At 44.7% G+C, this 27838-nt stretch overlaps 1 long non-coding RNA gene across 1 annotated transcript in view; it reads right to left on the bottom strand.

The window, feature by feature from the left end:
* Positions 1-27838, bottom strand: part of LOC109496164 — a 135358-nt gene that overhangs the window by 19675 nt on the left and 87845 nt on the right. Inside the window, exons 2-3 of the long non-coding RNA XR_006593539.1 lie at positions 23970-24096; positions 5424-5433 (exon numbers count right to left, since the gene is read on the bottom strand). This is a non-coding gene — a long non-coding RNA (uncharacterized LOC109496164). The remainder of the gene's footprint in view (positions 1-5423; positions 5434-23969; positions 24097-27838) is intronic.

Below are 27838 nucleotides of genomic sequence, written 5' to 3'. Positions count from 1 at the left end.
AATTGATTCTCATGAAGACATCGGTGGAATGCCATTAATTAGCCCCTAGAATTTATTTCTCCAGATTAAATTACTCTTATTCCTCTGAGCCTTCTCACCAGTGTTATTCTCGTCCTCTTAATCACTTTCCAGGACCTTCCCTGGAGGCTCTCCAATTTCTCCTTGTCCTCCTGAGAAGCTGAATAACCTTGGTCTTAGCAGGGCCCACTGTGAACCTGCAGAGGAGTTAGGGCAATAATTCTGCATGGCAGAGGGCTTCAGAGTTTGGTTTTCTTAGCAGGTGTAGCTTCAGATCTGGCCACTTTCTGGCAAGGTGACCTTGAATGAGGCCCTCTCTCCACCTTGGTCTCCTCCTCTGTAAACTAGGAGTGTTTACACTCCTTAGTGTGTAAGGGCTGTCTGTAGTGAAGCTTCATGGAGCTTTCTCCTACAAAGAATGTAGCACGGGGGCTGGGTGCACACTAAAACCTCAGTAAATAATGACTGACTATTGCTAATAATGAAGTTAAACCCTGAGCCACTTGAAATAAACAGGAGAGCCGTGAAAGGGAGCTGAGCTACAGAAGTGATGTTAGATGGCTTTGGATTTTGTAGGGACAAAAAGATACGTGAGGGAACAGGTTATTTATTAGAACCCTGAATAAAGCAAAAAGGGAAACGGAAGACTATCTGCAGCCTGTTATTGGAGCGGCGCTCGTGAAGCAGACATCACTAATTGTAGTGTGCGCAGTGAGAGAGCAAGCTGAACGTGAAACGGAAGCAAGTGTAGGGGGGCAAAAGGTGAAGCTGCTTGAATGGAAATAACACCTCCTTTCACCTGGTGAAAGATGAGCTAATACCAGGATGTCAGCCAGGGTTTCGCACGCTGGCTTTTTCAAATGCAGAGTTCCTCAACCCTCAGAGGAGTGACAGAGACTTGGCTGTGTTCCCTTCAATGGCCCCAGGACCTCCGCAGAGATGGGAGCCATCCTTGTTAATGGAAGGCCTCGGAGGCCCCATTTGGTTGTGAGAGTCCTTGGAGGATACACATGCACCAAACTCAGAAAGATTATTTTGAGGAGGCTTATATTTAGAGCACACACTTCGACAATGACATGGCACACATGGGTTTGCCCTTAGGGCCCCCCAGAAATGACACATTTCAAACGGAGTTGGGTGAGCCTCCAATGATCTGGAGATCAGGTTTCATCAGGCCACCCATACAGTGGACTACTAAGCAGCCACAGAAAAGCATGAATCAGATCCCCATGTTTGGACATAAAAAGACGCCCAAATGTATGGTCTGGTGCCATACAAACGCCAGGTGCAAGATTCTCTGTAGGATGACAGGTCAGGGAGAACCTTACCTGTCCTCCTCCTCGTCACCCTGCACATGCAGGGAGGAGACCCGCAGCAAACACTTCCCATCTCTGTCTCCACCCCTGACTCGTCCTGGACTCATGCCTCCCCAGGATGGCTGGCCATCCCTTGCACCATGGTTCTTAAAGGGCAGGGGAGTGGGAGAAAGACCCAAGGCCTCCTAGATCTTGAGCTGCCTGCTACCGGGTGTGGCAGGTGCTTGTCCCATCTCTCAGGGGCCCTTCCCTGGGCTTCTTGTCCCCAGGCAGGAAACCAGAAGGATAGGACCAAGAGGAGGTGAGCAGACCTGCCCTTCTCTAGCTCTGGTTTAGCTACTCCTCCCACATCAGGGAGTTGAGATCAGGCCCACCCTGTCCTGCCATAAGGCTGGCCATCTCCAGTTCAAGGTGCCATTCTGGCCTTACCCTGAGCCAAGTGCTCCAATCCAACCATTATCAGAAAACTATGAAAAATATAAAAGTTAAAGAAGCGAGGATGCTCCTGTATCATTGGATACAGGCTAGCCCCCTAAATGCAGCCTAGCACGGGGACTTGCTTGCAATGAGTAGAATATGGCAAGAGCGATGGGGTGTCCCTCTGTGATTAGGTTCCACCAGATAGTAATTTCCAGATGGGCAGACTCTCTCTCTTGCTGACTTTGATGAGCCAGCTGTCATGAAGAGGCCCACGCAGTGAGGAACTGAGGGCAGCCTCTGGCTAACAGCCAGTAAGGATCTGAGGTCCTCCTCAGTCCAAGGGCTCACAAGGACTGCCAACAACTCCATGAGCTTGGAAGTGGGTCCACCCTCAGCCCAGTCTCAGGGGAGCCCCTGCACAACACCTTCATTATGGGCTTGAAAGACCCTGAGCAACCAGCCCAGCAAGTCACACCTGGATTCCTGACCCACAGAACCTGCCAGATGATCAGTGCTCATTGTTTTAAGTCCCAAAGTTTATGGTAATTTGTTATGCAGCAATGGACAACATAAATAAGTAGCAACAATAATAAAATGAGAAGCTATATGGTCTGGTGGTTGAGGGCCCAGGCTCTTGAGCCCAACTGCCCAGGTTCAGATTCTGCTCCCCCAGCTCAACCTCTCCATGACTAAGTTTCCTCATCTTCAGCACAAAGGTAGGATTAGTCCTCCCCACTAGTCCTCCCCACTGGCCTTGTGGTAAGGACTTGATGCATTTCAAGCAGGTGAAGTGCTTGAAACAATGTGTCCTGTCAGGGCCCAACAAGATTGGGGCCTGCTGGTTTGTGTCTGCTCATGCTCCTTCCTCTGCCTCCAAAATATCTAGAGCAATTATCTCTTGCTGGGAGTGTTGTAGGAATTTCCACATTTGAAGATAAAACTTTTCTGTTGTTTTATAACGAGTATTTATAATTTTATATTTGGAAAAAGTAACAAAGTTCTTTTAAATATTCATATTAGGGGGGCGCCTGGGTGGCTCAGTTGGTTGAGTGTCCAATTCTTGATCTCGGCTCAGGTCGTGATCTCATGGTTTGTGAGTTTGTGCCCCGTGTTGGGCTCTGAGTTGAAAGCGCAGAGTCTGCTTGGGATTCTCTCTCTCTCTCTCTCTCTCTCTCTCTCTCTCTCTCTCTCAAAAATAAATAAATAAACATTTAAAAAAATTCCTATTGGCTTTCTGTTGGGCCCTTCTGAGGATGGGATCTCTCTCAGGTTGCTATAGATGACAAGTATCTGTGCAAACTGGCTTAAACGAAATAGCAAAGGAGGTATAGAATGGATTCTGGAGTGGGGCACAGAATACATCCCCAGGGCTTTGAGGGAAGCTGGGCTGGGGTCAGCTAGTATGGTTGATGCAGCAGGCAAGGGAGGCCTCAGCCTCTCTTTGGGTACATGGTCTCTCTCTGTACCTTTCCTTTCTGCTTCTCTCACCTCAGAGTAGGAGGTGGTGACCCATACTGTTTCTATGACCAGACATCTAACAAAACCCATTAGCTACTCTGTGTCCCAATTCCAAATTCCCTGAGGAATCTGATGGATCAGATGAACACTCATGGTCTCACCAGCAATGATCATGAGAGGGGAGCATGGTCCATAACACATATACTGGATAGTTAAGACTACACTAGGCAGTGGCAGAACAGGTTGCAAAGAGGAGAGTAAAGAGGATGCCCAGAGGGTGACTATATCAAGCCCATTCCTTCCTTTTACTAAGGAGCGGCAAGGGAATTGAGCAACTTTCGACAAGAGATAGTGTTTGCCATGAATACTGGAAACCAGTAGAAGTATCTCATTTGGAAATGAATTTAATAAGTCCTTTTAATTGGTTGGGTTCATCCTTTTCTCCTCGATACCCTACTCAGTATGTGGTTGTTGCTATCCCATTGGGCACAGAATATCGAAGAAGTGTAAGAAGGTGGCTCTGCCGAGGTGATACTCAGCCTTAGTGTGCCAGGTCCAACAAGGTGTGTGGGGCCATGGGCACTGGTACTTACGATGCCAGTTAGTGGGCCAGGGTGCCCATTATCCATAACACAACTCAAAGAAAAATGTGTCCCACTTGCTTTGTCCTCCTAAAAGTAACGATTTCAAAGTACAGGCCCAGGTCCAAGGCAAACTTTGTATCTAATGCAATAATGCTAAAGATAAAAATACCATTGAACTTGAAATTATACCTCACTTAGTAGAAACATTATCTCCAATTAGCATAATTATCCAACAAACATTCAAAGGGGAAAAACTAATTACTTGGTTCAGAGGTTCTCCGGGTTGGAAGCAAACTGACAGGTCAGTGTAAATGTCCGCCCTCTCCCCTCGCCCTTCCCAACCCCCAACTGGTACAAGAATCCCCTTTATTGTGTCCCTACCAGGTAGAGGCTGATTTTGCTTCCTACCTCAGCCAAAGCAACACCTCCATTCCTGGATACCTACGGCTATCGGGAAATCTTGACTCGAGTAGGACTAAAAATTGGTTTCCTCACAAAGTCCACCAGTTGGCACAACATCTGCCCAAACTCTGTGTCCAGAGCCTCATAAACAAACCCCTTTGCACACACCAAGGAGAAGCATCTCCTCATATTTGAAAAGTAAGCTCTGCCCGGTGTCAGATACATTTGGTGGCCCAGCGACAGCCATTTCTCATACCTCCTCCTTTTGAGCTAAGAGGATGCTGACTTTGTTTTCTTCCAAGATGGGCAGAAAGATGTGCATCAATGAAAAACATCCCTTCCCCAACCCCAGCGATGAGATTTAGTCAGTCTTTGAAACTGAAGGACCAAAGGGATGGGAATCTGACACAACCTGCCTAGCGATACAAGGGAAGCCCACAGAGAAACTTCTGAAACAGTTTTTTTGTTCCTGATAGAACAGTAGTATGCTTGCAAGAGCCCACTGGCTCTGCCTCTTCCCACTCCTCCATGCCATGAATGCGGTTGTGTGAAGTGTGACTCTTGGATCTACAGCAATCACCTTGGTTCCTTGAGGTGACAAGCTGAAAGATGAGAAATCTAGAAGGAGCCTAGGCCTTAGAAGATAGCAGTAAGTCACTGCTGCTCACCATAAGGTTGGCCTACATCCAGACATCTTGTTCTATGAGACAATCACGTTTTTATCACCCAACCACTGCGAGTCGAGCTTTCTAGAAGTTGTAATGGAACCAATAACAGCTCGCCAGAGCTCTAGGTTCCCTCTGCCTAGATTCATATGACCTTTCGAGCCCTGACCTCAGCCCCACCATTCTCAATACAATCCCTGTTAGTCAGGTGTGGCAAAGAAAGCCCCACATGGGCCGCCCAGGGACAGTGGCCCAAGACAGAGCTGTTTCCTTTCCATTCTCACACCCCTAACTTCACTTTCTTGGCGGCCACCTCACCTCGAGGCTGCCGTTGGCTACAACACATGACGCTTTCCCAGATGCCTAGGCTGTGTCTCTTACCTGCCATTCTTCCTGCAAGATGTCATTTGGACCCAAGTATTGGACTTCGTGTTGGTCTCTGTCATGGACCAGCCTAAAAACATTGCTGTGGCTCAATATTCTTTCATCTAGTCTATTAGCTCTACTCACAGCCCCACGGCAGCCTGGAAATCTGATCAGCATGCCATCAATGTACTCACCCACTCAGATCTGAAAAAAAAAGAAAACAACACTGAATAAGATAGCAACTAGAGACTAAATGCAAACACAATACTAGCAGTTGGTCTGACAACGATAACAAATGATAACTGACCTACCAGTGTCTCCAAAAATACACCAACTTGATACCCATTTGGATTGAGCCTTTTCTGGTATTAATGCCAGCAGGAGAGGAAGGGCAGGATACATCCCACAGGCATTAACGGTGCTGAGGAGGGAACAGTAAAGGGTGCTCAACACACCCCATGGGTCATTGTCATGGCAGTTGTCAGCCTCTCCATTCTGGGCACCCTACAATTACAGCTTGTTAGGTTATGTGCAACAAAACACAAGTTGAAAGGAAGTCCTGGAGATTTAAGAGCTTTGTTCTGAAAAGACCACGTTTTATAGAATGCAGCCATTTGTTGCATAACAACAGAACACTGTCATGATTTATAAAGCAAAGCGAAGATCTATGGTCTGCCATCCTAATAATATATATTTTTATTCTTGACATAATAAGCAGATCCAAAGTAAAGAGAACCCCTAAATGAAGTCAGATACCTGTGATACCAAGAATGCAGGAGATAAAGAAAGAAAAAATGGGTAAAGGAAGATAAATTCTGGAAAAGTAACAATACCTGCTTTTGCATTTGCTAAACTTTACCTTTTGATCTTATTGATGACGTTCAGGTTCGTCCTATACCTACCGCCTTTCTCCATATTGCCTCTAGTACCACCTCCGCTAACAAGAGCGCATCATCACCACCACCAGCACCGCCACCACCGCCACAAACCCGTCACTGCTACTGCCAGCAACAACACCACCATCACTGCTGCTATTACCACCATTATCACTCCACCAACCACCGTGGCCAACCACTAACACCGCTGTTGCCACTCCCATCATCACCACCATCACTTCGCCTCCCACCATCCCCAGGAACAAGACCTGTGATCTTCCCTGAGCGTTGCCTCATGTTCTCTAGAGGACAAGAAGACCTGATTCTGCTTATTAATTGAATTGGTGACCTTGGGCAAGTCATTTTACTCCTCTGCATCTCCGATCAATAAATACATGTTGAATGAATGAAAGAAAGAATTAATTAATATTCTATAGAGCTATTTTGTGTCTGTCCTTCATAAGGTCAGCAGAAACGCCATACAAATTGTACTAAAAGCTCATATTTTTCTAGTTATTGAGGTTTGCAAATTAAGTTTCTATATGTGATACCATTAAATACTACGCATCAAAAACTGTGACTTACTATTTCCCTCAGTGTCCTTTCTGTCAGGGTTGGCTTTTTTTGTTTTTGTTTTGATCAAAAGTCTAATCGGTACGGCAGTTACTTACCTGCCTCTCTAGTCTGAAATAGTTCCCCATCTTTGTTTTGCATTGCTTTTCATGACATCAATATTTTAAGAGAATTCAAACTAGTTGTTTTACATAATATCCTTCAATTTGTATTTGCTGAGTTATTCCTAACAGATTTGGGTGAAACTTTTTGGCAAGAGTATGGCATGACTGGTGCTGTGTTTTTCTCAATGCGTGCCATCAGGAGGTACCTGATATCTTGGTTTTGTCTTGGTTTTGGCCATGGCAAGTTTGATTATGTGGTTAAAGTGCTAACTACCAGATTCCTCCATCATCAAGTTACTTTTTTCTGTTTTTGATGAGTAAATAATCTATGGGATACATGAAAATTATTTTTAAATATGAAGGGCTTGAGGGGCGTCTGGGTGGCTCAGTAGGTTAAGCATTTGACTCTTGATTTCAGCTCAAGTCATGGTCTTGAGGTTCATGAGTTCGTGCCCCACATCAGGCTCTGGGATAACAGGGTGGAACCTGCTTGGGATTCCCTCTCTTTCCCTCTCTCTCTGCCCCTATCCTGCTTGTGCGCTCTCTCTCTCTCTCTCTCTCTCTCTCTCTCTCTCTCTCTCTCTCTCTCTCTCAAAATAAATAAACTTAATTTTTTTTTAATATGAAGGGCTTGAGAAATCTGTGAGATATATAAAAAACTTTTTCAATATCAAGAGTTCAAGGAATCTTAAATGCTGTTAAGGCAAGTCAGCATAAATATCTCCCATCAGTGTTCACCCCCAGGGAATAGAGGCTCTGGCTGAGCTGGGCCCTATTCCCCATGTCTCTTTATTCTCCCAGGACAGGAATCCTTATCCAGGACCCATGAAGTCCCCTGAGACCATACGCAGGAAACGGTGAGCACCCATAGCCTTTAGTGTGTTCTTAAAGTGGTCCCTATCTCAAAACATTAAGAATCACTCTTATGTGCTAACATTGTTAATAAAGACCTAGAAGTTAGGAAGGAAAATCTTACTGAGGGAAAGAAATGAGTTTTATTTTTGACTGACTGATGTGAGGTTATGGAGGGTCATATAGGAAGACTTGTCTCAAAGATACTTAGAAATATTCATTTTCAGGGCGCCTGGGTGGCTCAGTTGGTTAAGTCTCTGACTTCGGCTCAGGTCATGATCTCCCAGTTCATGGGTTTGAACCCCACATTGGGCTCTGTGCTGACAGCTCAGAGCCTGGAGCCTGCTTCTGATTCTGTGTCTCCCTCATTCTGTCCCTCCCCTGCTTGCTCACTCTCTCTCTCTCTCTCTCAAAGATAAACATTTAAATAATTAAGAAAAAAAAGCAATATTCATTTCCTTCATGACACTTGATATTTTGAAATTGTTTGAATGTTTTAATGTCTGTCTTTCTCCCTTAGGCTCCTTGAAGGAAAAGCCTATTTCTGAGTGTTTACTTCAGCCCTGCATCACCAGGACTGGGCACGGTGCCTGGCACAAAGGAGGTTCTCAACTAATTTTACTGAATGAAAAAAAAAAAAAAAAAAAGAAGAACAGACAGATGCATCAATGAGAATGGTTGAGAGAGAGAGAACAGAAAAGCTGGGGGCGGAAAAGGGAACATTTTAAAGTTTAAAAAATATTTGTTGAAGGAACACATGAATGAATTCATATAGGCATGGTTTTTTTCCCACACAAAAGAAAATGGAATAACATGAATCCATTCTGACATGATAAGCCATACTGAATTCTGGTCTGACCTTTTGACACCACCTGAGCCTAAAATCAAAGTAAATTCGTCTTATTTTTAGATAGAACCAGAAATCCAAATTTTAAAACGCTGATAAAATGGAGTGTAACCCAGGGTGTGATGAAAGCAGGTCTTTCGGGGGAACTGGGTTCCCAGCACGTTATCGGGCATTAGTGATACAGGTGTGTGAGGCCAGGTGCTGAGTACTTGCCCCGACAACATCCCCAAGCCCAGCAGCTCCTCTCTGGCTTGAGCCCTTACTGTGCCGGCAGGGTGCTTCCTCTGTCCTTGTTTCTTGGAAGCTGGACTTGGTGGGGAGAGAACTGGCTCGGGTTTTGAAGACTTGGAGTCAAGCGACCGCTCTGCCCCAAGCTGACTGAACACCCCTGGATAAGCCACTGCTTTGTCCTCAGCGTCCCACTCTGCTAACGGAAGGCTAATGAGACTCTCAGTTCCCATCCAGCACCAAACTCCTCTGCCTCCATGAGCGGTCAAATGAGCTTCCAAGCACCCCTCCTCTCCTTTCTCCTCTGGGGATCGATGCCAAGGTCTAACCCAATGGGTTTAGTCAGGAAGCACCTGACTGCTTGAATCGTAGAAGCCAAGTGAAAAAGCCAGATTTTGCTTCAAATGGTGACATTCCTCATTGAGGCCCCCCACATGGATTACTGGGGCGGGGGTGGGGGGGGAATCCTTCTAAGCAAGGCTGGTCCACACTGGACACAATGACTTCACAAAGCCTTTACCCTAAGTACTAATTCTACATGAAGTTGAGTATCAATGAACACAGGTTCCTGGAAGACCTGAGTCACTGTGGACCGTGGGAGACAGGAAGCCACCCACCTCCGCAGCTCCCAGCAAAGTGGGATTAAGCCAGGGTGGGGGAGAGCCAGACAACAACCAGGATTCAGTGTCCAAGTCTACAGAAATGATCATCTCCTTAGAGATGCTTTCATCGCTCTTTCTTTTCTCTCCATTAACCAGATTCCCTAGCAGGTTTTTCTCAGTAATTTGGGAGACTCCAAAATTCAATCCTTATTCACTGTTCATGGAGCATTTAAGGACACTGTTCTGAGCACTCTACATGTATTAAATTCCTAAAACACAGGGTAGATACCTACTTGTTACTCCCCTTATTTGTCTGAGGAAACTGAGGCCCAGCACTGTCAGGGAGTTGACAGTCTGAGCTCCACAATCACAGTGGTCGACAGCCCTGGCCAGTCTCTACCCTTGAGGAGCTGACTTTTCTAGAATAGGGAACCAGAAAATGAGTAAAAGAACAAACACAATACTTTCCAGAACAAATAATAGCAGTGAAGAAATCAAATGTAGGAGACTAGTCCATCTTGTCCAACTTCACATAATGGGTCCCAGGGCCGGACTCTGGGTTCTCAAAGGCGCTTATCCGCCATTTCCAACCTGGCTCCTTTGGGGGAACTGAAGTGAATTATTACACACAAGATAACATAGAAAAGAAGAATTATTAAAAACTGTCTTTCTAAAAATTTTTGGCAAATAAATAAGAAGATGAATGATAATCCTCTTATCTATATTTTGCTTAAACCCTGTACTTTAAAAAAAATTTTAATGTTTATTTATTTATTTATTTATTTATTTATTTATTTATTTATTTTAACGTTTATTTATTTTTCAGACAGAGAGAGACAGAGCATGAATGGGGGAAGGTCAGAGAGAGAGGGAGACACAGAACCTGAAACAGGCTCCAGGCTCTGAGCTGTCAGCACACAGCCCAACGTGGGGCTCAAACTCACAGACTGCGAGATCATGACCTGAGCCGAAGTAGGACGCTTAACCGACTGAGCCACCCAAGCACCCTGATGATTATTTATTTTTGAAGGAGAGACAGAACGTGAGGGGGGAGGGGCAGACAGAGAGGGAGACACAGAATCCAAAGCAGGCTCCAGTCTCAGAGCTGTCAGCACAGAGCCCGACGCAGGGCTCGAACCCGTAAACCACGAGATCATGACCTGAGCCGAAGTCGGAGGCTTAACCAACTGAGCCACCCAGGCACCCCTAAACCCTGTACTTTCTTAAGATGCAGACTAGGGGTGGGATTTCTGGTTCAAAGATTATGCAAAAAAAAAAAAAAAAAATATATATATATATATATATATATATATATATATATATATGTCCAAAATACAGATCATGTTACTGTGAAATTATTCCCACAAAGATTGTACCTATGCAAACTTTTACCAGCTCCACTGCCTATGTCAGAGTATTCATCATCGGTAGGAATTTTTTTAGTTTGGTGGGAGAAAAATGCCATCTTGTTGCTGCCTTCCTTTGCATTTCTTTAATTATTAATAGAATTTTAAAATCCTTATCTTAAACACTTTTTCTATGACTTTGAGAGAGAATTTGTGAACTCGGTGAGTAGGGCATTCATACAAGGAAAAAGCACTGGATATTTCTAACTTAATCATTACATCATTAAAATGAGCTCTGCACAGTGTATCTGGAAATGGGCTTTTGTCTGAGAGACAGAGAAGAGTACGTGTGGTTTCTTTTCCAAATTGGAAGCCAGAAGTCCAAGCAGAGCGGTATCACGGAAGCCGGTACCACCTCCATGTTCCCACCTATCTTGGGTAAGGACCTTGCCAAACAGCTTCCCTTTGCTCCTAGCAATTCCCATTTTAAATCTTTACAGCACCGTAAAGTTTGGGGTATGCATGTATGTATGTATGTATTGAAATTCAAGTCAGTTAACATACAGTGCATTACTGGTTTCAGGGGTAGAACCCAGTGATTCATCACTTACATAGAACACCCAGTGCTCATCCCAACAAGTGCCCTCCCTAATGCCCATCACGCATTTAGTCCATCCCTCAACCCCACACTCCTCCAGCAACCCTCACTTTGTTCTCTATAGTTAAGAGTCCCTTATGGTTTGGGGCGCCTGGGTGGCTCAGTCAGTTGAGGACCCGACTTCAGCACGGGTCATAATCTCGTGCCTCGTGGGCCCTGCGTCGGGCTCTGTGCTGACAGCTTAGATCCTGAAGTCTGCTTCGGGTTCTGTGTCTCTGTTTCTCTCTGACCCTCCCCCACTCACGCTCTGTCTCTCTCTCTCAAAAATAAATAAAAATATTTTAAAAAAGAAAATCTTTTATGGTTTGCTTTCCTCTCTGTTTTTATCTTGTTTTTCCTATCTTTCTCCTATGTTCATCTGCTGAAAGCACTGTAAAGTTTTTAAGAAGAGAGATACAGGAAGCAGTTCTCCAATTTTTTGTGTGTGGCTAATTTAAGTTGTAGTAACACAAAAATACTTTTCACTTGAATAGCCTTTAAGATTCATTTTGAAAACAGCAGTGGCCACCTTGAGACATATTTATTGTAAGTTTTCCGTACTCTACCAGTGGGGGTACAAAGAAAAATACTAAAATAACTACTTATAAAGCTCAAATGAATTTAATTAGCCTGCCAAAGATGAAAAAAATACTAAATTATAAACCACCATAGACATGATTAATTACATTCACATTATGCACAAAGCACAAGAATGAAACCACCCCACCGCTCGTTCTTCCCAGATTCGGAGGTATGTACTGTCACCAGCAAGACGGCTCCCGGTGGAGGCAGACTGAGAGCCAGCAGCTGCAACCCGAGCAGTAAGAGTTTGATCACAAAGGGCCCCTGAGGCCTCTGCAGCCTCCTGACCACCCGGCCACCCTGCTTCCTGGAGAGGGTCCTGAAGTCCCTCTCCTTGGTGTTCCCCAGCCGGATTCTAAGCTTTCCCCCATGCCAGGACTGGCCTTTCCTCATCCCCTCCCATTCCCCGTGGACCCACGGCACACCACTGGTTTTGACCTGTCCTGCCCGCTGTCATTATAATAGGTGCTCACCAAGTACCGAGAGAGCGAATGAGCACCAGGAAAGTGACCTCTCCCTCAGGAGATGAAGAAGACAGGCACATCAAGATGTCCGTGGCGTGTTAAGTGGGAAAAAGTGGATCTTCAAACAGTGTGAAAGAGGATGATCTGATTTTTTTTAAGTTTATTTATTTTAAGAGAGAGACAGAGCAAGAGAACACAAGGGGGAAGGGGCAGAGAGAGAGGGAGAGAGAGAATCCCAAGCAGGCTCCATGCTGTCAACACCAAGCCCAACGCGGGGCTCGCACACACAAACCGTGAGATCCTGACCTGAGCTGAAACTGAGAGTCAGACAGTCCACTGACTGAGCCACCCAGGTTCCCAGAGGATAATCTGATTTTTTATTTTATTTTAAAAAGTATGTAAATGAAGAAATGTCTTTCAAATCCTTGCCCATTAAAAAAAAAAACTGGGTTGTCTTTTCATGACTTATGTTTTAAAAGCCTTATTCTGACTTCTGTGTTGAGATAGTGTATACACAGAACACAAATCACTTTTATAAATGTAAGAAAAAACATGTTTTAAAATATTTTTCCAAAGGTCCTAGTATTGGAATCAAAGGAGCTGAGTACAAGGTCAGGTCCTCACGGTCCGTCCTCGGCCAGGCATGGATTCTGGACCAGGTGTAGGGCCAGAAAACCAGATTCTCCCTGGGCCTCGGTACCCTAACCTGTAAATAGAAATACTGAGCCCTAATTAGGATGTAGCACTGATGGAAGACTGAATGTGAGGAAACTAGGGTACCCGGGGCTTGCGTGTCATGGCACAAGACACAAGGGCAGAGTTTCAGGCTTATACATAGTAGAAAGATGGCTGCATTACCCTAGAATCTTAAGAACCTCAGATATATTTGATGATCCTGTGGGAACTGCATTCTGCCAGCAGGTGCCTGAGGTTGAAGGACTTCTCAAATCAGAGGTATACAATGGGGGGTTTGTAGCTTGACTGCCATTTTTAATTATATCGTACTGGAATTCAATGGTGAGTCTGGACCCATGGGTCCCTAAGGAGGATCATACAATATGAGGAAAAGGACAAATAACTAAGAGAGCCAGCATGTGAAAAATGACTAAACATATTCCACAGGAAGAAAATTAGAAGGAAATATACCATCATAGTCAGGGAAAGCTGCTGTAACAAACAGACGCAACAATACAATGACCTGAGAAACAGAGAATGGTATTTCTCTTTTAACAGTGTCACGGTGGGGTGAGGGGCACAGCAAGTGGACACCCCTCTGCATTCTGTACTCCCCTATGCCCCCCCCCAGCACTGCCGTCACAAACACGGTGGACGCTGGGTGGCCACGTGTGTGGATGCCAGCCAACAGGAAGGGGAATGAGTGAGGAGGGTTCACCCCTGCTGTCACCCCAAGCCCATGGACGGCCCACATTATCTCTTCCCATGTTCCACAGGTGATAACTGTATCACCTTCCAGGCAGGCTGGGACAGACTGTCCACCTGAGCAGATGAGGCCTGACTATCATTCCATCACTGCAGAAGAAGACAGAATGGCTTTTGCTGGACCGTCTGAGGTGTCTGTCACATGCACCAAAACTCTCATGTGGCTGCAACTGTGAAACTGGCTTATGGGTATTTTTATTTTCTTCTGCAGGTGTCTGGATTTTTTCTGAAATTTTCACATGGCCCTCAGGTGGTGTACAAAAGAACAGTGATGGATGTAATAATCTGGGGTTCTGGAGTCAGACTGTCTGGATGCAAATCAGCCTTACTAAGTGGATGACCTTCTCCTCCGTGATCAGTGTTTTCCTCAACTGTGTCCTGGGAACAATAGAACCCACCTCGGTGGTAGCGTGAGCATCGAAGGAGCTAAGACCTGCAACGTGCGTGGCCTCAGGCGTAGTCCACAGTGACTAGGGTGTACAGCACTGGGCATCACTAGCGTCACCTGATGATCACATGAACCGCTAGCATCAGGCTGCCTCACACACGGGTCTCAGTTGTGCTGGGAGCCTCATTCTCCCCGAACCGAGCCTTCTTTATCTTCCCTCTCCTACTTTGTCCTCAGCCCCTTCACCAAACTCATGCATTCACTGATCACTGGAGGCTCCTCTCTCTCCTCTCTCCCTCTGTCTTCATCCCCACCCTCTAACTCCACCATCTCCCTCACCTCCCTGCAGATTTCTAAGATTGGGGACCACTCAGGGGTCCCGCTTGCAGGCAGAAGCCGTGACTGACTCTCAGGTCCCAGAGTTATTTAGATCTGAGCGCAAGGGTGAAAACAGTGCTCCCTGAACATCCCTGGGACCTCCTGGACGGACACTAACACCCTCCCCCCACTGGTCCCCTTCCTGTACCCGAGCTAGCAGGCTGGAACCCCCTCTCCTACATTCTCCTCATTCCCCTTTCTTCATCTCCTCTTTTCCTCCTTGCACCCAAACATGTGCAAGCTTGGGTGAGGAGCCTTTTAAACAGCTCATTAAAACTATTAAAAGCAGAAAATTGACCTTGGGAAATGATTGTGCAATAGCTTTATTAGATTGCTTGGGGGAAAAAAGTTAGAAAGCCTGGCTGTCTTACTACTGATTTCTCAGGGCTCTCCATACAGGCTTCTAAATTTGGATCTCAAGAATTACTGAGCTTTGACTGGAAAAAAAATAAAAAGCGAAAACAAAAGAATTTGAAGTCCTGCCAGAGCCCGGAGTAATTCTCCAGCTCTTTCTCCCAGAGCTCTTAGAGAGGGAAGGGCCTGCTTTGTCCATCTGGGGGAGGGAGGGTCACTGTGTGGAGTATTTGTTGGGGTGGGGGGAGCATAGGCAGATTGAGGGTTCCCTACTAAACTGCCCTCTCTCTTTACAACCCTGAAATGAATTTTTGCAGGCATTCATGATTGATAGATAGGAAGTGAGAGGTGGACAAAACACCAAAGCCTCACCTGGTAAAGACAAGCAAACGATTCAAAACACATTTCAAAGACAAAGGTGCAAGACAGTTCTTTAGAAGCAAAGAACTGCTTCTAAAAGGTCTGTGTGTTGGAGTGGGGGCCCAGCAGCTGGAGGAGAGGTGGGAGTGAGGTGTGAGCACACGCGTGCGCACACACACACACACACACACACACACACACAACACACACGCGCGTGCAGAAGCCCATGTGTGTTTGAGGCTCCAGGTCTGGCCTGGCGAGTGCGGCAATGAGGGCCTGGTGCGGGGGTCAGAAGGCTGGCTTCCAGAGCCAGCCTGGCCCCTGCTCAGAGCAAGGCAAGAGGAGGTCTCTCCCCACCCACACCCCCAGACACAGGGAGAAGAATGAATGCTGGACCTCCAAGAGGGGTCAGATTCTGTGGGCATTTCCTGAGCACCTACTCTGCACCAGGCGCTGTCCCAACCGTGCCCTCTGGCCCTCCTCACTTCATCTCACGGCACTCCCCACCCCCGTCCCAGGGGCAGAAGGCCTGTTTTCCAGAGGAGCAGACTGGGACTTAGCAGGGTAAGGGCCTTGTCCCGAACCCCAGGGCCATGAAGCAACATTGCCAGAGCCCAAACCCAACCTTTCCTGAGGCTGGTCCTGCATGTATGCGCTACGCGGGCTGGTGTGCTTGCACGCACACACGTGTGATAACAGGAGGGGGCTTGGGGTATGACTTTCATTGCAGCAACCTAGTCCTATGCCTCCCTCACCCCCTCCTCAGCTCCGTCCCCACTGTATCCCCCTAGACCCAGCCTGGTGCCGACTGAAGACAGAAGACAAAGAAACTGAAGAAATCCCTTTAGCACCCTCAAGGTGCTGAAGGCAGCGAGCACAGAGCTTTTTTCCTCTACTTTCCCAACCCTGACCAAAATCCATCTCGTGGAGGATCCGGGCAGGCACTGGCCACAGGGGGTGCATCTTGTCATCTTGTTGGGGCTTCCGCCTCAGCTGGCAGAGCCCCTGAGAAGACCTGAGACCCAGCCTCCCTCTGAAGAATGGCCAGAACCAGTCCCCCCTTCCGCCCCCACTCACTCACTGGAGTACGATGTAAGGCTAAAGCTGAGTATCTTATGTGGATAGTTAAGTGCGTAAAGCAGTATTTCAATAATCACATGGCACTGGACAGAAAGACACTCACTTAGAAGTCTGAATTTGCTAGGTTTTAGTTTCTGAGTTGATTCCTCTTTTCTAGAATCCATTCTTATTTTCGTGTCTTCTTTAAAAAACTGGAGGGGAGGAAAGACACACGTACTAATATTGTATTAATGGGGCTCCGAAGTGCGCAATGGAACAGTTACAGGGTGGCTCCCCATTTTCCATCATCCGGGCTGCATCCTCCTTGGCCTGAGCCCTCCTGACCACCATCCGGCCCAGGCCACCATGGGCCCAGCTGCTACCATCAAGGAATGGCCTGTGATATCCCTCTCCCTGCCCTTGAAGCCACCGGGACAGATGATTGCTGTTGACAGCAGCTCCGTAAGGTGGCTCCAAGTAAGAAAGAAGGACTGGATCCTGGGTGAAGCTCACACCTGGGGCTGTGCTGTCCTGCAGGTGAGCAGAGCAGCTCAGAGCAGTTCCTGAACAGACAACCCAGACAACCATGGCCCAAATCTGGTCTCCACTTCCCTGCCGTGGGACACTAGACAAGGGTACTCACTCTTTCTGTGCCTCAGTGTCCTCCCCATAATGGGCAATATGACTTTTCTTCCTTGGAGGATTGAGGATTAAGTAAAATAAAATAACATATGTGCCGAACGGTTGTTGGCAATATTATTGTTTCTCTGCAAATTGCTTCTTTCCTCCGCAAATGCAGAATTCACCCTGAACCCATTTTCTTTTGAAACTTCATTTAAAGAAATGAAGATGACCATGAGATACCACTTCTCATTTATCAGACTGGCAAAAATCCCAAAGTTTGAGAAGATAGTCTGCTGGTGAGGCTCTGGGGAAAAGGGCACTCTCCCCAATGAGGAGCACAAGCCCCTAATCTCTGTAGAGGGCAACTTTAAACACTAGCAAAATTACACATGCCCTTATCCTTTGACCCAACAAAGTCACGTCAAGCAATCTATCCCAGAGATATACCAGCAAAAATGCACAAAAACACATTAAGAGACTATTAACCAATTGCAGCGTATGAACCTTCTTTAGGTCCAGATTTGAACAAACTGTAATCACAAGACAAGGAAATGTGAACACTGGTTGGATACATGATCCTTCTAAGGAATTACTGTTAGTACTTTCAGGTGTGATCATGGCATCATAGTTCTATTTTTCTCAAAGGGTCTTTATCTGTTAGAGATACTTACTGAAATATACATGAATGGAAGACAATGTCTGGAACGTACTTAAAAATAATCCTTGGGGAGGGAATGTGTGGGTGACGGGTACTTGGGGGTTTGTGACAGTGTCCTATTTTTGTAAATGTTTCAGTTTCCATAGTAAAGTTAAGACATTACAGATAAAGCTGAAATTCCCCTTGACCCCACCTAATCCAAGCACTTGGAGAAATTTTACATGTGTATTTTGATTAATCTAATTAATTTTCACCTCTCCCCTTAGATCTCAAGCACTAGGAGGGCAGTGCTTTTTTTTTTTTTTTTTTTTTTTTTTTTTTGCTCACCACCATACACCCAGCGTCCATCACAGTGCCAAGAACATAATAGGGACTCAGTGTATAGTCATTGAGTAAATGAATGAATAAGCGAAGAAACTATAGAATGCCTATTCACATAGGACAACTCCCTCCATTTGCACATTGTACTAAACTCCTACTTCTATCAAGAAGTAGATCTTGTGGGATCTCGCACAAGATCCAATGGCAGAATAGATGTAAACACCTAATGGGCCACACTGGCCAGAATTCCCTTTAAGGTCCTTTTGCAGATATGAAGTTCCTTCTTTTTTTTTTTTTTAATTTACATCCAAATTAGTTAGCATATAGTGCAGCAATGATTTCAGGAGTAGATTCTTTAATGTCCCTTACCCATTTAGCCTATCCCCCCTCCTACACCCTTTCCCATAACCCTCTGTTTGTTCTCCATATTTAAGAGTCTCTTATGTTTTGTCCCCTTCCCTGTTTTTATATTATTTTTGCTTCCCTTCCCTTCCCTTGTGTTCGGCTGTTCTGAAGTTCCATTTGTTAACAACATAGCAGCTCCTTCATAAGTAGCTATAAGAGGTGGCTCGCAGTTGCCTGCCTTTCCATCCCTATAGTAACCCTCAGAAGATGGCTAGTGTTTAATCTGCTATACTATCACTCATGGTCAAGCCTCCTTGCCTATTGGACCTAGTGGGCAGTGTCTAGATCTTAGCTGTCTCTGCCTCCCCTGGGCCTGACAGCTGCACGTCTCCTAACAAATATTTGCTAGAACGTCCCTGAGACAGTGTATGAGTGAAGGAGTTATTGTGGGGCCCTTAAATACCAATTTTCTCCTAGCTGTGAGGTTTCACTGAGTTCTGGTCTAAGAGCTAGAATACACCCCAAAGTGCTTTCAAGAAAAAAAAGCGGGGCTGTCTGGGTGGCTCAGATGGTTAAGTGTCCAACTTCAGCTCAGGTCATGATCTCGCAGTTCATGGGTTCAAGCCTTGCATCGGGCTCTGTGCTGACTGACAGCTCAGAGCCTGGAGCCTGCTTCAGATTCTGTGTTTCCCTCTCTCTCTGTTTCTCCCCCGCTTGCACTCTGTCTCTCTCTCTCTTGAAAATAAATAAAGGTAGGGGCGCCTGGGTGGCGCAGTCGGTTAAGTGTCCGACTTCAGCCAGGTCACGATCTCGCGGTCCGGGAGTTTGAGCCCGCGTCAGGCTCTGGGCTGATGGCCCAGAGCCTGGAGCCTGTTTCCGATTCTGTGTCTCCCTCTCTCTCTGCCCCTCCCCCGTTCATGCTCTGTCTCTCTCTGTCCCAAAAATAAATAAAAACGTTGGAAAAAAAAAATTAAAAAAAAAAAAGAAAATAAATAAAGGTTAAAAAAATACATATCCTGGCCTTGCTGCTCCCTCTCCACAGCATATTCCAAGTCTATCTGGCCAGAATGCCACCCTAAAAGGCTCTTTATTCCCACAGCACAGTGCCAGCTGGGCCCCTTGCTGCCATGCCTGCCTTTGCCAGCAGGTCAGAGTCTCTGAAGGTGTTCTCTGAGCACTGGGCATCTTCTCCCCATGCAGTTCCTTCTTTAATTTGGCTGCCAAAATGTTGAATACCAAGTTATTCTGGGCAAGCCCAGCAACTTTTGTTGCTGGCATATCTGTTTTCCTCCTCTTTCTACCATTTTTTTTTCCCTTCAAAAAATTCTTATTCCATATTTTTTTGGTATAAAAATGTTGGTAAGTTGCTTCAAATTCAATCAAGGAAGGAAAAGAGCCAGACAAGTATCCTGAATAAAATTTTACATTGAAAGTCTCCCCTTTCTGTTTCTACCACATGAATTAGGAAAGAATCTCAAGATTGAAATGATTCAGGCAACATGTGCACCTTCAGAAAATTGCACCCTTCCCTGGAGAAATGGTTGGCTCCAAGGCTGTGGCAGAGAAAGTGCAAAATGAACTTGGAACATCTTGGGCCAGAAGTCAGGAAGTGCTGAAAGAATGATGGGGGATATGTCAAAATATGGCCCAGCTTGAAGGGGCCAAATTTGGGACAATATGAGCATCACAATAAATAATAAGAGAAGAGTTTAACCCATTGCATAAAATAAGAATGAACAATCCCACACTCAATTAATTTATTAATTGTTTGGGGGAAATGTTGTCTTCCTTACAGTAGGAAGACAACCAACAAATGTAAAAGGAATGAAGGAATTAGGAAAATCACCATTTGGCAACCATCACATTAATCATTTTCAGGCAAGAACCATCAATGGATGAAAATGCATTGGGTGGGTGAAAATTTGAGGAGTAGCAGAATATTTACACAGTCTCCAACATCATCAATTGTAGTGGGGGAACCAACACCAAGTGCTTCTTGATGTGATGCATTTTTCTGAATGCATTATTCTGAATTCAGAAAAATGCATCACATCCCTCCTGTGGAATTTTGGTAAAGAATCAGTCTGGGAGCACCGGGGTGGCTCAGCTGGTTAAGTGTTTGACTTTGGCTCAGTTCACGACCTCACCGTGTGTGAGTTCAACCCCCGCATCCGGCTCTCTGTTATCAGCACAGAGCCCGCTTTGGATCTTCTGTCTCCCTCTCTCTCTGTCCCTCCCCTGCTCGCTCTCTCTCTCTCAAAAATAAATAAACACTAAAAAGAAGAAGAAGAAGAAGAAGAAGAAGAAGAAGAAGAAGAAGACGACAACTCACAGTCTGAATCCAAGCATGGGGAAACCTCAGACAGACCCAGTGTTAGGGCCCTTCTATAAGATAACTGGCTTGAGAAATGTCCCTCTCAAAAGGGTGAGTTTTAATGTACAAAAGCTACATCTTGATACACCTGAGTTTTAAAAATTCACTAACCTGCACTCCTTCCAAATAGCAATGTCTGGGAAAACAAAGAAAAAGTAGGAAGTATTCCATATCAAAGGAGACTGAAGAACCTGGACAAGCAAATACAACATGTGGTACCTGATTTCCCTTTGTTAGGAAGAACATTATTGGGACAAGGGGTGAAATCTGAATAAGATTTGTGCATAGACAATAATACTGTATAAATGTTAATTTCCTGATTTTGATAAGTGATACTATGATTATGTAAGATAATTTTATTCAGCAGTAAAGGGACATTTTATCCCACCTACAACTTAAGATCAAACAGTACATGGATAGACAGATTAGATGAATGGCTGGCTGGCTGGCTGGATAGTGTTAAAATAAAAGAGAGACCAGGTTTGCCAACCTCCTAGCAGACAAAAGCAGTTAAGGCACATAGGCAATGCCTATTCTAGCTTATTTCATTAACATAAGCAAAACTTAACTTAGGTTATCTATTGTCAGTACCTCTCATAATCATAAGCAAAACTTAAGTCATCTTCCTAAAATGATATAATAACTTTAACCAATCCCCCTCATCTGGAAAACTTCATTGAAATAGCCAATCATTCTAAAGTTTAAACAACTTCCTTATTTTCTTTCTTTCTTTCTTTCTTTCTTTCTTTCTTTCTTTCTTTCTTTCTTTCTTTCTAGTTTATTATTTTGAGAGAGAGCTCAGGCAAGTGGGGGAGGGACAGAGAGAGAGGAAGAGAGAGAATCCCAAGCAAGCTCTGCACTGTCAGCACAGAGCCCAATATGAGGCTCAGTCCCATGAACCGTGAACCTGAACTGAAACCTGAGTCAGATGCTTAACCAACTGAGCCACCCAGGCACCCCTAAACAACTTTCTTGTTGTCACTATGTAAGCCATCCCATAATGTCATGCTGCTGTGCTACCTACCACTTTCGGATCTGACATCTCCATGTTCATGAACACTTTTTTTCCAAATCAAAATATTCACATCTAGTAAGGCCCTCTGAATTTCCTTTTGACAATGGGTAGATGGATGGATGGATACACAGATAAGATACACATGATAAAATGTAACATCTGGATGATGGGTATATAGGAATACTTTGTACTATTCTTTCAACTTTTCTGTAAGACTGAAATTATGTCAAACTAAAACGTTAAAAGAGAAAACTCAAAATAAAAGAGAGAAAGGTTTGCACCCAAAGCACTTGACCTGGCAAGTAGATATCCTCCTAATCTTTATCACCTTGAGGGGGAAACTTGCCCTCCTTTCTCGAAAGCCTGTGTTGGTCTTCCAACACGTTCACTTTTGGTGGGCCCTGGTTCACAAATGATTAAGAATTTCAAGACAGCAACAGCACAGCATTAAACTAAGCGCCATTGAACTAAGAGCAGGGGGCTCTCCCTGTTCAAGTGCAAAGGCTGCTCACCCATGAAGAGCATTGCCCAGCGCTGTACCTGGTGCAGAAGAGGGGCCTGGTAAATGTTTGCTACACGAATAGATGAGTAAATAAAAGTTCTTAGAACACATTTCCAAGCTGTATATAAAGCTGAGGTCTCCTCCAGCCACAACTTCTATATGGGTAATTGACACAAGCCTTCATAAACCAACTCTGAAAGGATTCTGCACTGCAGAGGGTACCAATTCCCACCAAGCAGCTGAGAAAGAGAGCCCCCAGAGCCCCACAGGGTCCCCCCTCCACTGTGACCTCTCCCAGGTCATCCCAGGCTCTCAGACCTTCTGAGTCTCCACACAGGGGCACAGGTCATACTAGCCTGGTTCACCACTTCAGTGCCTATTTCCACCACCACCCTCCATGCCTGCGTCTCTTCTCAGTCCTACAACAGAACATTCTGGGGAATGTGAGCCCCTCCGGAGCCCCCAGCATGAACAATCTCCAGCTATGCCAAATGGAGGCAAAGCCACCAAACCCCTTTTCACTCGTGACCTACATTGCCACTGGCTCCATGGACTGTGCCTTCTGCAAGTCGAGAGGGAAATGTTACTATGACAACAGCTCCTGGAGCTGCAGGGATGTAAAACACCTACTTAAAAAAGTTCACTTAACCCATATGGCAAATGGACTTCATTAGCTGTTTCTATATCAAATATCCAAGCAAAGGTGGGCTGGAAGGGGGATATTTTTAAAAGGCTAATTCAGATTATGGCACCAGAGCCACCCGTTGAGAGTGAAGAGTACCACAGGGTTTTTTTTGTTTTTGTTTTTGTTTTTTTTTTTTAGAGACAAATATTAATACACATCAGCAGTGTGCTCCCTGGCTCACATGATCTCTTTTGCAAATCCAACTTGGTTGGTTCCTATCAAGTTCCCCTTGTGGCTGTATGGGTTTTCTAGGTCTTTCCACACCAGCATCCAGCAAACACCATGTGTGACAGAAAGAGAATGAGGTTCTTAGGTCTGATATTCTAGCTTGGCTACTGATGAGCTGTGTGATCTCAGGTAAGTTCTTTCTTCTCTGAAGCCCAGTTTCTTTACTAGGACCATTCATTTCTTCATTCATCTGAATGTTCACAAATGTGTCTAGAGCAATCGCTATGTGCCTGAAGTAATAACACCTCTCTCAGGGGGTTGTGTGGCCTGAGACCACTGTTGGGGCTAAAGTCATTATAGAAATCATGACCACTCCTCCTCACTTTCCTCCCCTGCCCCATGCCCCAACCAACAGTGGTAACAGCCTCTTACGACTTCCACAGCCCCCGGCCAAGGTTCCCGATCATAGTCCAATTTGGTTGGGTTACGTCATCAACTATGAGTCTGTCATCTTCTAAGACTCTGAGAAGGCTCCTCAGGGATGAGACGGGCTTCTACCCCAGCCCCATCTCCCAAGACCTGGCACCAAATCATCATAAGCCAGATCCTGTGTGATTAAAGTGGCTGCGAGAGCCAGTGTCAGTAAGCAGTTTTGCATTTCCCCCCCTGTTCCTCATATAACCAATGAATGCAAATCATAACCACCTTACAATGGTGGTTTCAGAATTCCTCTATGGGGGGTGGCACTTAAGAGGGTTGCCTGGGTGCTAAGAGCAGTACCTGATGATCAGTGGTCTTGTTTTAAATAGACCGCTCTGGCACAGCTGTTTGCGGGGAGCCTGACGCTGCCTTCGCAGGGTGTGCAGTCTGTCTTTGCTTGGATTGTTGGTATATGGGGTGACTTGGGCAGGGTGTGCGTGGAGATTATGAAGAGGTTCGGAGCCCCCGGTTCTCGTTACCTTCCAGCCAAGGGTCTGTAATCTGACGGTGCATCTCGCAAAGTGATCTGTGATAGTCATCACTACCCTCCTCCAAAAGGACATCCTTCTTTACTTTCTTAGCTGAAAGCCTGGTCCCAGTGGAGCTCTACAGAGAAGAAAAATCCAAATAAAACAGGGCATCAAAACTCCAGGGACATGAACCTAAATCCATGTCACCCTTCCTTAATTTCAGAGTTTCCCCAGCAGGGCTTGGAGAGAAATGTGGAACATCACTCTGGTAGTCCCTTCTGGACACGATTATGTCCTGGTTACTGCCTCCAGGAGCCTACTTGGTATTTCTCATCTTACTCTGATTGCATTCAAAACTTGATTAGATTCTATTGATTCTGTCATAAAAAAAAAATAAAGTTGGCCTGCTTTCCCCCCTGTGGTCTTTCGCTTGCTTAATATAAAAATCCCACCTGTGCCTCATGGGCTTAAACCTACATTTCTTTGCTCTGCTCCACTTCTAGTCCCTTCTCTTTCCCTTCTTAAAGCTGACATCTCCCCTCAGTCTTGTGCCCGGACTTTAGTTTTTATTGCCGTTATTTGCAGATCTCTGTTAGGGCTATTTGCCGTCCCAGCTACCAGAAGAGAAAGGAGAAATATTTCTCCAATTCTCAGATAGTTTCATGGGGAAAACTGGTTGTCAATGAATTCTTCTCTATTTTTTGTCTCCAAGTGCTATTTCTTCTCATCATAAGCAATTTCCCTTGTGGTGATGGAAAGGCTGACGGTGACCTGCATCGGAGGTCAGCCACCTTGAGGGCTTTGTATGTCCACTCTCTGTGATGTGGCAAATGCTCACTCATCTTTGAGGACCCAACTAAATGTCCCTACTGTGTGGACTTTTCCTTGGCTCCCCAGGGCAGTTGAGAGTAGATGAGAAAGAAGAAGAAGAAAAAAAAAGAAGAAGAAGAAGAAATTAAAAAACAGACCGAGGACCCACAATGGATTCATGAATGATAATCATACAAAGACAGTTTTAAGAGCTCACACTGTGACCATGAGACCTGGGTTGCTCACTTTTCACCCAAATTGCAGTTACTTGTATCATGATTTTTTAGTTACTAACTAATAATTTTTCTTGATGTCTACTTGCTTTTTCCACTTATTTTGAAAGAAATCTTATTAGGATCTCTAAGGGTTAGGTCCTTCCTGGAGTGGGCAGGAGCTAGGCCAGAATTCTGGCCATAGACACACAAGATTAAAAAAATATTTTTTTTAAGTTTTAAAAATCCAGTTTAGCAGCAAAACTATCCTCTCCTCCTATCCTTCTTCTCCTACTGTTTTATACCTTTGTCTCTTTCCAAAGTGTTCTTGACTGACAAGTCCCCTAAACTAGAAGTAAAGACAAACAACAAACAAAAACACTCATGGAGAATCTGTGCAGATACTACTCCCCAGGAAAACCAAACTTCATATGAGGGGATGTTTTAGGGATGGGCCTTAGCTAGCAATAATAATGTTCATTATGAGTGCCAAAAGGGGAAATTCCAAATCCCAGCAATGAGGTATTGATTCTGCAAGCTATGGAACGACCATACAACAGAATTCCATGAAGCCATGAAAAATTATGTTTCAGGAGCATGGACCTGACATGGAGAGAAATTTACTTCATAGAACCAATTCAGGCAGTCTCTCTAGCATGACCACATAGACTAAGTATGAACTAGGACTTAAGATCAAGTATTGCTTAGCTCCCTTGGCTTCTATAAAACATTTCATTCATTCCTTGGGCTACAGAAAATAAAGATTCCATACTCGAGTTCCTTTGAAACACTCTACATGAATCACAGTGAAATGAAGTCCATTGCCACTAAATTTCTCAAAGCTTCAGGTATGCTAATGTGCTTCACAAATCTCCAAGAGGGGTTGCTTTGATGACCTATTTTCTAGACTTACTTAATCATGAAACTGGTGTCCTAGGGACCACACTTTGGAAAAGGAAGATAGATGGATGATTGAATGCATGCATCAATTAATCAATACAGAAGTCTAGAAGGCACAAACAAAATGTTAACAATGGTTCCTTCTGGCTATTAAAAATATAGGTGAATTTTATGGAAGTATTATTATCTGTGATTTTCCTTCAATGAACATTTCTATTTATGTACTTTTAAAATAAGAAAGCTGGTCTATTATTTTTTTAAGATGTTTGGAGAAGGGATGGAGATGGGAGAGTTCTCGTTCTCAAAACCAGCTGTGCATCTGCCTTGTACACATGCCAATGTTAATTATTCCTCTTCGAAAGCAATGAGGCAGATTCCCTGGATGACTTTCCCATTGTTCCCATTGGCCGTCATGGAAAACCCTGCCTTTAACTAGTGCCTAGTCATCACCATCAGCATCATCATCATCAAAGTCACTGATATGATGGCTTTTTCAATTTTTCTATTGAGGTAAAATTCACCTAACATAAAATCAGTGACTTTTGAGTGTACAACAATCACTTTTACCTAGTTCCAACTGATAGGCATTTAATGAGGATGTCCAGTACTGCCTTGAATTTATGCCTCACTCCCCATCTTTTTCCAAAAGGAATTGAGGTGGACTGTCAAAGGAATAGATATATACTAAGGTTAATAAAGCAGAAAATCAGAGTCATGGAAAGAGAAAGGGATAAATATACCACCCATGAGATTAATACAATGCTTGTGGCTGAGCACCATGAGTATCTCTGAACTCCCTGGCAGCCGGGGCAAAATAGGAAACACAGAAACAAATGGCTACTATCAGAAAGGAGAAAGCTTGGTATAACTCAGGGAGTTTAAGTGCTTTTCTGGAACTTAATTCCTTTTTTTTTTTTTTATTTGAGAGAGAAAGCACAAGCTGGAGAGAGGGACACAGGGAGAAAGAGAATCTTAAGTAGTCTCAGTGTGGAGCTCAATGTGGGGCTTAATCCCACAGCCCGGATCATGACCTGAGCCTAAATCAAGAATTGAACACTCAGGGAACGTGGGTGGCTCAGTCAATTGAGCGTCAGACTTCAGCTCAGGTCATGATCTCACAGTTCGTGAGTCTGAGCCCTACATCGGTCTCCCTACTGTCAGTGCAGAGCCTGCTTCAGATTTTCTGTCTCCCTCTATCTCTGCCCTACCCCTGTGCTCTCTCTCTCAAAAATAAACATTTTTTTAAATGCAAGAACTAAAATTATTTAAAAAAAAAAAAAGTCGGACACTCAACCAACTGAACCACCCAGGCACCCCTGGAACTTAATTCTTTTTTTTTTTTTTATTTTTTTTTTCAACGTTTTTTATTTATTTTTGGGACAGAGAGAGACAGAGCATGAACGGGGGAGGGGCAGAGAGAGAGGGAGACACAGAATCGGAAACAGGCTCCAGGCTCTGAGCCATCAGCCCAGAGCCCGACACGGGGCTCGAACTCCCGGACCGCGAGATCGTGACCTGGCTGAAGTCGGATGCTTAACCGACTGCGCCACCCAGGTGCCCCTAACTTAATTCTTAAAGGTTTTCATGTGGATTTCCTGCATACAACATCAATATACACAATAGGCAATGCCCTTGACTATAATTTTATAACAAATGCACAAGGAAGGATTTTCATATAGTTGTTTTCCAACAAATATTTACTAGATGAATTAATAAGTAAATGAATAAATGAATGAATAAAAGAAAAATCTCTAATAGCTCAGCTGTGATATCATCATACAAACCCTTTATGAGTTTGTCAGTATGACAGAACTAAATGAAGATGGCAATCATTGCTAGGCCAATAAAGAAATTCTTTTTGCATAAACTACAACAGTATGGAAGATATTAACTGTTTTAACCCAATGAAAATATTAGGAAAGCCTGGATTATCTCCTGATAGTACTAACGATGTAG

The sequence above is a fragment of the Felis catus genome, chromosome A2, assembly GCF_018350175.1.
Source record: "Felis catus isolate Fca126 chromosome A2, F.catus_Fca126_mat1.0, whole genome shotgun sequence".
NCBI classification, from domain to species: Eukaryota; Metazoa; Chordata; class Mammalia; order Carnivora; family Felidae; genus Felis; species Felis catus.
Note: the sequence above shows the minus strand (reverse complement) of the source record. Positions and strands in the feature narration are given on the sequence as shown.